The following is a 14,063-nucleotide window of genomic DNA, read 5'->3' on the forward strand; positions in this document are numbered from 1 at the left end:
GTCCTTGAGCACAGATGCCTGCACCATGTCGAGGCACAAGCATGGGACGCACCCCCACTCCCTTGCCCTTCCCCCACATTGACTCAGAAGTGGACCAAGGTGAGGAGATGCGGCCCCAGTGGCACCAGCTGAGTGGGAGGAGGGGCCTCCCATGAACCAAGCAGGCAATGGTGCTGAAGCAAATGGGGACAAAGTGATGGTAAAACACTTGTCCAGAGGACACGCTTGCCTGTGAGAAGTGCTGTGCGTAGTTCTTCAGCATCTGAGTTCTTGGGACATAAGAAAAATTGCATTGGAAATCCACCTGTCTTTATCATGAACAACAGCGAGGGGCCAGGGCTTTCAGAGTTCCCCTGTCCTGAGCCACTAGTCACCCCATCCATGAGAAGAGCCACAGGGAGAATGAAGGAGAAGGCTGCAGTATACTTTAAGGCAGACTGCCTGCCCTGCCAACTGGGACAAAAACACAATGTCCAACACCATAGTGTGACACGCTGAGGTACGAAGGTGGTAGCGAACCAGTCAGCAGAGCCAAGGGGATGGTGGAGCCTGGCACCAATAGCACCCTGAGGGCATTGGAGCAGGTCATGGGTCTGCAGCAGAAGCAGCTCCAGCATATGCAGCTCACGGAGCAGACTGGCAGCCAGGCGAGCACGTGGGCTCCCACACCCCCTACTCCGGCTTCGTCAGCACGCATACCCTGAAAACCTTAGGAAGTAACATGTCCCAGTAGGTTTCTGAGACTGTGGCTTTGCTCAACCAGAAAGCTGGAAGCTAAGATCTGTCTCTGGATACCTAGAAATAAGGCAAGCCACCTCATGCCAGCATCCCTTCCACCGCCAGCTCTCTATCCCCAGGACTGACACCCTTTGCTTTAAAGCCAGATGGGACCCAGGTGCTCCAAAGTGCTTTGTGACCCTAGGCCTTAGATCTAAGCTCTTTGAGAGTCCTTTCTCCACGTGGTGCTAGACCCATCCAACAAAGGGAGAGGGAAGCCACCAGAATTCTCCAAGGTGGATGTCAAACCCAAAGACAAAGGGCCAGCACTGTGGTATAATGGGGTAAGCCACCACCCACAATACCAACATCCCATATGGGTGCCATTTTGAGACTTGACTGTTCGACTTCCAATCCAGCTCCCTGATAATGCGCTTGGGAAAGCAGTGGAGGATGGCCCAAGTCCTTGGGCCCCTTCACCCATGTGGAAGACTCAGAGAAAAATCCTGGCTCCTGGCTGGGTCTGGCCCACCCTGGCCATTGTGGCCATTTGGGGAGCGAACCAAAGGATGGAAGATCTGTGTGTGTGTGTGTGTGTGTTTCAAATGGATAAAATAAATCTTTAAACAAACAAACCCAAAGGCAAGACCATTCTCTACAAGCCAAGTGTCAGAGCAGTCTCCCATCAATGTCCATCCAAGCCTAGCCCACTTACATCTAAGTTGAAGTTGCTGGCGCATTTGTGAGTTTCTCAACTGTGTCCCAGGTGTGACACCTTTATTAGAGGCCCAGTCCCACCAAGAGGCCAAGCAACACGGCTGCACGTGGTTTGGGAAGAACTTCTCATCTGCTAGAGCCCTTCAGATTCTTTTTGTGTGCAAGATCTGGGGGTCAACTTTCACCATCAAGGACAACCTGAAAGTCCACTTCATGATGCACCGGGCAAAAAATAACTGAGCCTGCCAAGAAAGCAAGCTGGCCATCAAGAAATTGACAGCTCTATCAGGTACAGACGGGAAAACAGTCGGAGAAATGTTTCCTAAGGAAATCCCAGCCTCTCAGTGAGCACGAACAGGCAGGTGAATGTGGAGCAGCCTGCACCACCCAGACCAGCCCAGCTGACTCAACCACACATCCCGGCTGGTTCTGCACTTCAGCCTTCCTGGCTAGGATGCCCAGTCCTGCCTGCCTATCTTCCAGCATCTGCCCCTGCAGATAACGGGGCCCTATCTCCAAGCAGCTAGCTGGAGTCCTATTCCAAAAGGACAACACCTCCAGAAACCAAGAAATCTGTGCTTCCACAAACCAGGCTGAATCTCCCTTGGAACTTAAGACTCAATCAGACTTAAGTTAATGCCCCTCTGGGCAGCCAGCAACCACCCACCCTACCTCTCTCAGAGCCACCACATCTCAAATAATCCCTGGAAAAGCACCGAGTCTCAGCTACCCCATACTGAACCTGACATCCAACACTATAGTTTCTTCAAACATTTGGAACAATTAAAATAAAGATTCAATTTCTGGGGTTTTGTTTTTATATTCATCTTATTTGAAAGACAGAATGACAGAGAAAGATCAATATTCTATTGACTAATTCACACTGGAAATGGCCAGAACAGCCAGGGTTGGGCCAGATCAAAGCCAGAAACCTAGAATTCCATCCTGGTCTCCCACGTGGGCACAGGGGCCCAAGTGCTTGGACCATTTTCCACTTCCTTCCCAAGCACATCAGCAAGGAGCTGGATCAGAAACGGAGCAGCTAGGACCCTCACCAGCACTCATTTGGGAAGCTGGCGTTACAAGCAGCAGCTTGATCTGCTGTGCCACAATGCCAATCCCAGAGGTTCAATTTCTGAAAGCAATGTTCACACAGCTAGTCAAGTCACATGTGCTGTGACGCGACTCAACTTGTAGCAGAATGATTTTGTGTATATGCTAAAAATGAACTGCGGAAAAGCAAATTGATTTCGGAATTTCTTGGGAAAGAAACTTGTCCCAATAAGTTAGATAAACGACTGGCACTTAGATAACAAACATGTTTCTGATGATTAACTGAAAGGGAAAAATAAAGGCCCTACCACTTGTGATCTGAACCAAACTCCATGCCCTGGTAGAGACTGTATTAATGTGCAGCTGCTAAGCCAGCCAGCAGAACTTGAGGGGCTCCAAGCAATTTGCCAAGTTTGCTTCTCATTCACTAGATGAATTCCCCCGACTCTGGAAATGGAAGACCCCAGAGGACGTTTACCACATTCTACATGAGAAGGGACGCCCTCTGTCCCCGGGCTCCTTGTGGCTTCCTCCAAAGTCTGACGGAATCAGAGTGGGGTAGGGCTCTTCCGAGAAAACAACGAGGTCTTTGCTAAATGCTTGGAGAGGCTTCCTCGTGGAGAGTGACAGGCCTAGGACATCCAATGAAGCTGCTATCAGGACAGGAGTTAGCACAGGGACTTTGTGAGTGTGACCTTCATCTACCTTGATTATTCAACCTGACCTGGACCCGGACCTATACCATCTTTTCAAGGGCCATATCCCTACTTTAACATTCTCGAGGTACACCACCCAGCATAGTTTTATTTTAGTTCTATGTTCAGAGACAAACTTAGAAGCACTCTTACTCAAATATATATATGGTTATAAACTTTAGTTACTTCCTGTTTAATTGCCTCCAGAATGCTTTTCTGAATTTAAAGTCCTACTTTTTCTGTTTCTTTTGCACGAACCTTTTCCATCAGAAGCCACAGAGCACTGACAGTTAAATCAGGCTTTCTCGAGTGAAGGAACATGCTTGCATATTGAATGTTGTACAGAAAGAGCTCCCACTTTTCTTTCCAGCCCCCCCCCCAACAGAAGGGACCCTGCATTCAGAGACCCTCTCTCCAGGCAGCTTCAGTGACAGCCACATTTCTAGTGCCAGGTCTCTGCGGTGTTCATGGAGAGAGATCAGCATGGTGGGAACACATCCGAGGGGCTCAAAACTCAGCAAGGCCTCCTGTCTGTCTCCCCAGACACGGACTTCAAGACTGCAGCTGCTTCTCTCAAACCTGAAATGTGAGAACATGCATTGCAAGAGCTTCCTGAAAAAAGGTATTGCCAAACTACAGGGTGCCTGGTATTTACGGCCTTCCAGAAACTGTGTGATCTGTAGAGATATGTCTTCTCAGCTTTCCTGTGTCCTTCCACGGCCATAAAACCCAGTTTCTCACAATTGGAGCTGAATGAAAGAGGACTCTTGTGAAAAGAGGGAAGACTGGAGTCGATTCGAGGCCCCAGGGTGGTGATGAGCTGTCTTCATTCCCGATGGAGGAGGGGTACAGAGCCGACAACCACAGCAGTCTGCTTAGGGGAACAGATTACTCACCCAAATGCTCAGAGCCTGTTTTTATAAGATGAGGCAATGGATCAGAAATGAATGGGCATCGCAGGGAACTATATATTCTGGGTACCTTAATTAGCTACATGGCCTGGCATAATCACTCAATCTCTCAGGCCTCTTATCTGACAAATAGGAAGAATTAAATCCATCAATATCTATAAAGTGACTTTCAAAATGTCTCTGAAAGCAATGACAAGCCAGTAACTATTAGTCATTATTTGTATTAAAAATAAATGTCTGGGGGCCAGCACGGTTAAAGCTGCCACCTACAGTGCCAGCATCCCATTTGGAAGACAGTTCGAGTCCCAGCTGCTCCACTTCCTATCCAGCTCTCTGCTATGGCTTCGGAAAGCACTAGAGAATGGCCCAAGTCCTTGGGCCCCTGCACCCACGTGGGAGACCCAGAAGAAGCTCCTGGCTCCTGGTTTTGGATCAGCCTGTTAGGTAGGAAGTCAGTTATGAGCTTATGTGTGTGTAACAGGCCTAAAGAGAAGACATCTATGTCCAGCATATGCTGCACCTCAAGGTCATCCTGATGGTGTTTCAGGGGCAGCCTGGTATTCACATCCTGCCCTGCCCTGCCCCCTTCTACCTGATAACCTGCCAGGTGGAGGTCCCCACCCCTTCTCCCAGGTGCAGCCTAGTATCTGCATCTCAAACACCCTGCTCCCTTCCTCCTGTCTGATAACATTTGCATCCATAAAGTCCTTTGTTTCAGGCCTTCAAGAGAGAAGTTTTTCTATTTACATCCAAAAAGCCCTTTGTTCCAAGAGGAGCAGAGGTGGGGAAGCAAGACCCATCTCCTTAAAAACCCCCAGCCTCAACCAGACTGTGAGCTCAGCCCTCTGCCTCTCTGCTGAGTCGCCCGCCTGGCCTGGTCAGGTGTAATCTCTCCACTCACTCAAACCTGTAACCTCACTCCTGCCCCCCCCCCCCCAGTCTCTCAGGCTCTGTCTGGAGAGGTGCCCATCTGCCTTACGGATGTCCCTTCCCTAATAAACCTTGCTATTTTACCTCCCACTACTCTGTCTCACGCCTGAATTCTTTCTTGCGCGAAGACAAGAACCCTGCAATTTCTCCGGTAACAAGCCCAGCTCTAGCCGTTGCAGCCACTTGGGGAGTGAACCAGATGATGGAAGAGCTGTCTCATTCTCTGTCTCTCTCTCTCTCTCTCTCTCTCTCTCTCTCTCTCTCTCTCTCTCTGCCTCTGCCTCTCTGTAACTCTGCCTTTCAGGTAAGTAAACAAATCTTTAACTAAAGAAGTGTCTGCAGTCTCACAGTGAAGTACTGGAATTCAAAGGCAAGACTTTCTTTAGAGTAGTCCATAATGATTTCGTGGAAAAGGTTTTGTTGGTGTTTTTAAATGGATCCTTCAAGGATTTGTAGAGTTTCATCAGGCAAATATGAGGAAAGGGCGTTGGTACTGACACGAGGGCAGGGAATGGTGGAGCCTGGGTAGGCAAGAACAGAACTGTTCCTCAACAGGGTCTCTGAGTTCTTCACACGATCATTTAGAAGTGAGGCCCCTAAATCAGACGTTCACTGCAGGTTACTCTGCTCCACTCTCTGTGCCACGGCCTTGACCCTCAGACAACGAAATGGAAGCTTCATTTCCCAAGGTCACACTTTTAGCCTGTGGTGGAATTGAATTTTGAAACCAGTTGTTTGGGCTGGCAGAGCATGTGTGTTTACATAGAATCCACAAGAAAGCTAATTGCTTACAGGCTAAGTCATGTCTCCATACACACACCATCACCCCTACGTTAAAGTCATAACCCAGCACCTCAGATGGGACTGCATCTGGAGATAGCACCTTTAAATAGACACTTAAGGTAAAATGATGTCATAGGACTAGGACTTAACCCAATGCAACTGATGTCTTTCTAAGAGGACATCCGGACACAATACAAAGAAGGCTGTAATGTGAGGACATGGGGAGAAGACGGCCATCTGCAAGCCAAGGAAAGAAGAAACCAGCTCTGTCAACACTTTGATCTTGGACTTCTGCCTCCAGACTGTGAGAAAATACGGTTCTCTACTTGCACCACCCAGTCCGTGTAATTGATTATGGCTGCCCCAGAAAGCAGAGAGCCAGTCACAGGATGAATCACACATCTGCAAATGAGGGTGGGGCCCAGGGCACTCCAACCCTGACTACTGAGCAGGACCTCAAGCACAGCAAGGTCAGCTGCAAATCAGCAATCAAAGCACCCTGACTCTCCTTTGCGACAAACCCAGCTGCAGACAGCAAAGTGCACACTTTCTGCACATGTGTAGCCATGAGTTCACAGTGGGGGTAGGTGGAATTCTTTGTAATGGTTCTGCTGGTGTCAGGCACTTCTCTTGGTGGTTAAAATGCCCACAACCCCACTTTGGAGCACCTGGGCTCAATACTTGGCTCTGGCTCCTGAGTCCAGCACGCTGCCAACACAGACTATTGGACGGGAGACCTGGGCTTCCAGCTGTAGCCCCTCAGCTATGTGGGCATTTGGAGAGTAACCCCAAAGGAAGGATCTATCTATCCCAAGCTCTCCACCTCTCAACTGAATAAATTTTAAAATAAGCAACTGCTATAATAATGAGATTTCAGAGCTGCATACAACTGACGCTTGTTCCTGCTGGGAACAAGGAAGCAGACTTCTATCCTCGCTGATTTCAGAAAGCGCAGTACTTCAGGTTCCAATCTTCAGACTCTTGCAGTTTTCCAAGAGTAACAGGTACAACTTGAACATGTCATAGGGTAGATTATTACAAGACGAAGTCCTGGCCCTCAAAGGATTCACCTCTTCTTTAGAAACTACTTCATCATTCAGCCAACAAATACACCCACCACCGGGGCTTTCCTCTGCTGTTCCCTGGCAGCAGATTCTACAACCAGTGAGACCATCCCCAGGTGACCACACTGCACTGCCTTTGTATATTACAAAGCATTAAAAGCTGGGAGTGCCTTCCTCTTGCAGATGGTTAAACTGAGACCCAGAGAGTGTGATGGACCCCAAGTTTGGGAATCCAATGCGCTCGGGTGGTGGCCCAAAGACCCAAACTCCAGACCGGTAGATGCAAAAGCAAGAGGATTTTTATTAGGCGTTTGCGCAAACGGGCTCTCTGTCACCAGAGGTGAAGAGAAGCCCCGAGCAGCAGTTACAAGCATCTTTTAAAGGCAAAAACCACAGGATTAACATATTTTGCAGGGTTTGGCTTGATTGGCTAGTTTAAAGGTTACCATGGGTACTCATTGGGTCCTTTCAGATGGGGAGTGGCTGCCCCGGGCAGGGATAAGGGGGCTATTTTCTCGGAAAACCCGCGGAATGTTCTGCCCGTTAATCTCGGTGGAACATCTGGGAAGGGTGTCTGTGAAACCTGCCTGAGATCGGGCCCTGTTTCTTGTTCTGAGGCCTAGTTCCTTGTTTTTAGTTTGGCAACATTCTTACCCCCACGCGTTAGCAAGCAAAGCTGATGTGTACAGAAGCAAGCGATCTGCAATTAGCTCTTAGCCGCACTCGCCATAAATAACACCAAACACCGGAGTAAGGGCCCCTCGGGTTTTCCAAGTGAAGTGGTCTGCCCAGAATCATTCACTGTTTCACGGACTTTCTGTCCATGGCAACAAACAACATCTCGGGTTGGATTCCTGGGAAGCAGATGCTGAAATAGGGATTTTTGTGCCTAGAATGTATTACGCTCATGCTTGGGGGAGAACAGTAAAGAGGCAGGGAAAGCAGAACAGATAAGGGGGAAAGGTCAGTCACGGCTGGGATTCCCCAAAAAACGTGCAGGGGGCGGTTCTAAACCAGTCATTTCCAGTTGGAGTAATTGTGCCCCCAGGGAACATGTGACAGTGGCCAGAGATTCTCTACTTTTTTGACAGAGGCATAGACAGGGAGACAAACAGCTCCTATCCACTGGTTCACTCTCCGAAGGCCTACAATGGAGGTAGGGCAGAGTGGAGAGTGGGTAAGTAAGAGTCAAAGCCAGGAACTCAATCTAGGTGTCCAACACGGAGCCATCATCACTGCCTCCCAGGGTGTGCATTAGCAGGAATTCACCTGTGCCAAGACTCATATCCAGGTCCTCGGATAGGAGACTCAGGCCTCGTAACCAACAGCTTACACGTTGGATCAAATGCCTGTCCTAGAGACACTTTGATCATCATGACTAGAGGATCAAGTCAGTCATGGCATTTGATTCAAAAAGTCAAACAACATGTTTATTACTAGAGCTACTGGGTAGTTCTCTAGGAAATTCTTTTAAAAAAGATTCCAAGTTTGAACCAGCTTTGGGACACCACAGGTTAAGCCACCACCTGCTATGCTGGCATCACATATGAGCACTGGTTCTAGTCCCAGCTGTTCCACTTCCCATCCAATTCCCTGCTAACGTGCCTCGGAGGGCAGCAGAACATGGCCCAAGTACTTGGGCCCCTGCCACCCACATGGGAGACCCAGATAGAGTTCCTGGTCTCTTAGCTTCAGCCTGACCCAGCCCCAGCTGTTGCAGCTATTTGGGGAGTGACCCAGTGTGTGGAAAATCTGTCTCCCTCTCTCTGTCTCTCCTTCTGTAATTCTGCCTTTCAAATGAATAAATAAATCTTTAAAGAAAATTCCAAGTTTGATCTAAAATGAAGGTGGCAGGCTATAGTAGAAAGCTGCTCGGAACTCACTTTGAATTTAAAATTCATTATCAACTCAATAGCATGTCTTCAGACAGCCACTTAAACTCCCCATGTCTCCATTTCCTGGAACTAAGAAATGGAGGTCACACTTATTTTACAGGGTTACTGTGAAAGCTAAGATGAAACAAGGAGTGAAAAGAATTTGGGATGTAGCTGGAATTAATGACAGCTACTTCTAATGTAACATTTGACTAGGGAGTGGTTAAATAAAACTATTGGCCTCCAGGGCTCTGACAACCCTGCACAGTAGTCTGTCCCAGGAGGGTGCCTGAGAGAGTTCACCCACAAAGGCCCCATTCTCAGCTCTACCTACTAAACAAAGCATTGCATTTTTCTATGGGTTTTGTCTATCTAAAGCCAAACCTGATGGCTGACAGGGGCTATGCAGCCTGGCACCTGAGGGAGGCAGAGCTGTCAGTCCCAGGCACATCCCCAGGCACTCTTGTATTCCAGACACTGTAATTACTCAACCTTTCCCTTGGCCCTAGGGCTTCCTCCAACCTGTAACAAACACAGAGCCATCAGCAAACGGGTCTGTCCTTTCTCTCTGAGGCTTCCGAATACATCCAAAGAAACTGCCAAGCAGCCCAGTCATGGGGCTCTGCAAGGAGAGAACACTGCTGGCGCTCACAGTCTGAAGGGATTCGAGATGACAGCTGCAGCCCCCATGATCTACGACAGATACAGCTTTGGAAAATGTCGGCGTTAATATTTAATATCATTTGAATAACTGCCCCGTTGTCTCACTTAGCATGGCAGGCGCCAGTGGGCTGGCAGTGAGTCTCCCTGGGTGCTCAATGGGAACGAAGCTTGTAGAAAACGCGCAGTCAGCAAGATGTCCAATAATTCAGACGTGAGATTCAGATTTGCTTAGAGAAATGACATTAAACTTGTTAAACAGGACTTTGGGAGACCCCAAAGCACTGGGTACACAGAATTCACTCTGTGCAAAAGTAGTTGGAAGCACTTGGAAATTTACCAATGGGGGTTGGAAGGCACTGCTGATGACAAGTAAGAGACGGCACGGCATTTACAGAAACTGTAATAAACAAGGCTTGCATCGGTCTGTTTTTCATTACTGCATGGAAATCACAGAGGCAGGCTACCTGACAAGGAAAAAGCTTGATTTTGTCTAGGGGCTTCACCTGGTGGTGGCCTGTCCTGCAGCGTCCTGAGGCAGCACACGGCATCTCACAGCAAGAGATGGGAACACGCACGTCTATGCATCTTGGTCTCTCTCCCTCCTTAGGAGGCAGAGGTGGGAAAATTTTTTTCTGCCAAGGGCTACTTGGTTATTTACAGCATCATTCACGGCTCATACAAAATCATCAACATAAAAATTAGCCTGCTATAGATGTAATGGATTTTGAGTCCTGCCTGCAGTTGCCTTGCCAGGACAAGACCCAATGATTTCCTGGAACTTATAAGGCCTGTTGGCCGGATGTTCCCCATCCCTGTAGGAAGCTCAGGATTCAACCATGGAGGTTCTACCCCGATGACCTGATCAAACCTAATCACTCTGCAAAGGCCTCCCCTCTGAACACCACAGTTGGATTAAGTTTCCAGCCTCTGAATACCTCAGGATGGGGATTACATTTCAACACATGAAGCCTCAGCATACCCCAATCATAGGAAGTATTTTTATTAAAATGCGGCAGTGAGTTCTCAGTCCAGGTTTGAAGGGCAGGAGTGGACAGCATCTTCTTTATCTTCATATCCCCTGCCCACGCTCCTCTCTCCTCCCCCACCACTGTACTTGTATAGAACCCAGGGCTACAGAACCTCAATATTTTAAATGCTGCTCAACTCTTAAATCCCACAGTCCACACATTCTTCTTGAAATCCTTTCCAAGGAGTCACAGGCATGAAGGCTGTAGCTACCTTCTAAGGGCCCCACATTTAAAGGTTCCTTAGAGAGGCTGGAACCAATTGCAACTGCCCTGAAACCACATGCTAGGAACACGCTTAGCTCTGTTGATGGGGAGGAGCAGCAGCCACCTGGAGCAGTTTAAGGTAAAGGGAGGGACCATTAAGCCAACTCCTCAGCCCTGGGCATGGAGGAGGGGAGTGGGAGCTATGCTGAGCATCACCCAGAGTTCACAGACTGCAAGATGAGTTATTGCGACCAAGGGGCAGTGGCAAAGCCTGGTGGAGGCCTGTGGAAGTGATCCCCGGCCACTGGAAGGCAATGAACATTCAGCAGACTTTGCTGCGCTTTGCTGACTCCTTTCCCCAGCCAGGCACAGCCAGAGCTGGGGCCAAGATGTGGCAAGCAAGACCTAGGACATGGGGCGCACACCCAGCGAAGTGCTGGTGCTCAGGTACAGCCCTGGGTTCCTTTCTTGCCTGATCCTGATCCTGGCCCTTGTTCTGGCTCAGCCACTCCTCCTTTTTTTTTTTTTTTTTTTTTTTTTTTGACAGGCAGAGTTAGTGAGAGAGAGAGAGACAGAAAGGTCTTCCTTCCGTTGGTTCACCCCCAAATGGCCACTACGGCCAGTGCACTGTGCCGATACGAAGCCAGGAACCAGGTGCTTCTTCCAGGTCTCCCACGCGGGTGCAGGGCCCAAGCACTTGGGCCATCCTCCACTGCACTCCTGGGCCACAGCAGAGAGCTGGACTTGAAGAGGAGCAATTGGGACAGAACCAGCGCCCCAACCAGGACTAGAACCCAGAGTACTGGCGCCGCAGGTGGAGGATTAGCCTAGTGAGCGGCGGTGCAGGCCACAGCCACTCCTCTCTATCCCTCCCCTTTCACTCTGATAGCATCATTTCAGGATTTTTTTCCAGGCAAAGTCCTGAGAAAATCACAAACAGGTCCCAAGGATGCACTCTATCTAGGAGGCCAACCATAATACCTTACCTGTTCACAGACTGCAAGATGAGTTACTGTGACCCAATGCAAGCATTACGTTTTTTAATGTTTCCGCATTTGAAGGCATTTTTCTACCCTGCTGGAGGATTCCTGGCCCCAGCAAGGCTCACGCTGAGGACTGAAGGTGCCCCCAGGTGAGGCTTGGTGGGAATGCACGATGGGAACCGCACGCAGTCGGCATCTATCACCAGGTCCCAGGTGCAGCTGGCTCTCACCTGTAAGCACTCGAGCCACAACATGGTCCCATGGGCAAGTCATGGGGCCAGCATTGTCTCTCTGCCTTAACCACTGTGTGCTGATTAGTGTGGGTTCTCCAGAGAAACAGAATCAATGGGATATATATTGATGCACTGAGAGAGTGAGAGAGTGGGTTTTTTGTTGGTTTTTTTTTTTTTTTTTTTTTTTTTTTTTGATGACTGATTCACATGACTAGGAAAGCCAACAAGTCCTACAGTTTGCCATTGGCAATGGAGTCCCAGGAAAACTGACAGTGAAGGCCTGGGGGCCATGGAAGCCAATGGGGTAAGTTCCAGATGCCAAACACCCAAGGTCAGGAGCACCAGTGTCTGAAGGCAGCAGGAGATGATGGCCCAGCTCCAGAGAGCACATGTGCCCTTCCTCTGCATTTGGGTTCTCTTCAGGCCCTCAACAGCTAGGACAACGCCCACCTCCCCTGGTGAGAGTGGATCTCCCTTTCTCCGTCTGCCGATTCACCTACCAATCTCTCGCAGAAACACCCTCCGAGACATGCCTTAAACAGTATCTTATCAGCTCTTTGGCCATCCCTTAGTCAAGCTGACACATAAAATTAACCACTGTATTCTCTCTTCTGAAATGTAAGACACGATATTCTTACTGAAGCTCGAAATCTATTCAATTTTGTTAGTTTTAATATATTAGCATGGTGACGTTCCCCCAAAGACCCCATAACTTCCAAGTTGTTCCGTCACCCAGAGAATCGTGACAATTACTAGAAAAAGAGCGCTTTTTTCCACTGGTGTGAGGCCTACTTCAGTGGCTGGGTTCTGGCAGGCTCCTGCCCATCCTGTCTTAATACTGAAGACAACCTTCAAAGGACACAACTGCTCAAAACCTGATCACACTGGTTTCCACTGGAACAAGGGTAACACTCACCCCCGGAGCCTTCAGCTAAAATATCATAACTTTCACTAGAGTCTCAAAACAGATGAGCAATTCTCTGGGTTGTTTTTGAGTCTTGGATGCAGTCCCTTGGGGAAGGGACATCCACTTTTACTAGGCAGAGAACACAAGGACACCCAGGTTGAACTGATTCTTCAGTTCTGCAATCAATATGCAATAAGATTCAGCCATTTGTTTTAGACTTTTCTTAAGTGATAAAGGTGGTAGACAAGAGAACTGGAAATACAACATAATGAATCTGCTTAGATTCTTTTCTGATCTCTTGTTTAACTGCTTTATCATACAATGAACCGCTATGTTCTTTACAAAAATTTTAGAGTGGCACCTTAAAAGTGAGAACCATTAACTGATCATGTGTTCCCTTTCTAAACTTAATAAATTTTACATCTCCATGGTGGACACTTCTGTGAGTGCACAGTTACACTGTCAGACATTTTTCACTTACATGAACCTAGGGGCACACATCTTTTCTGTGCGTGATGAAGTGCCCGTGTGAATAGAAGTAAAATTACAGTGCCATCTTCAGGAAACTGAAAGTCCTTCTTTGTAAAGCACCACATCCACAGCTCTAAGTCACCTCGAAATGTTCTCAGGCTGGAAGATAAATCTCCTCTTCACGTTATGGAAAGAAGAGGTGAGGCAAAGGAGAAGCAAGGAGCAGCTCTTCGCAGTGCAATGTAATAAAATCCTTCAGATAACTGCACAGACACCAAGGATTTAGTGCCCCTGGAACCAGACAGGGTGAGACTCCCTTGTTCCGTGGATGTATTTTATTGCAGACGGCCAGAGGAGAGGAAAAACTTAAAAGCAGGAATCAAAGTTGCCTGTGTTGCAAGTGAGCCGCCTCCATTTTCCTTCATCTGTGAAAGCTACCAGAGAACCTGCACGGTTCAGGGGGCTGGTTCCTGTCTGAGTCTACCCAGAGAACCCTTGGTGGACAGCAGAAGACACAAATACGGCATTGGATAAAGCACTGAGACCATTACTACAGACCAAGAGAGGCGGACGAGGTGCGGGCCACGAGTGGTTAAAAATGCAAGGCCTGGTTCCAGAGAACCATGGAAGGCTGGAGCCAGAAAGGAGCTCGCTTTAGCCATGAGACCCGAGGTTTGGAGAGGACACTCGCCTGGCCAAGGTCACACAGCCTGGTCTTGCACCCCTGAGCAAAAGGGCGTACACACCGGCGCAACCCGGGGAAGCAGCTGGGGACAGGGCCGCGTGCTTACGACGTGGGCAACGCATGTATCAATTCAAGTCCCGCTTCT

At 48.7% G+C, this 14,063-nt stretch overlaps 1 pseudogene; it reads left to right on the plus strand.

Moving 5' to 3' along the window:
• Positions 1 to 539: 539 nt before the first annotated feature.
• On the plus strand, positions 540 to 13,767 carry LOC133761999 (sal-like protein 4; annotated as a pseudogene).
• Positions 13,768 to 14,063: the final 296 nt, after the last annotated feature.

The sequence above is a fragment of the Lepus europaeus genome, chromosome 1, assembly GCF_033115175.1.
Source record: "Lepus europaeus isolate LE1 chromosome 1, mLepTim1.pri, whole genome shotgun sequence".
Lineage (NCBI taxonomy): Eukaryota > Metazoa > Chordata > Mammalia > Lagomorpha > Leporidae > Lepus > Lepus europaeus.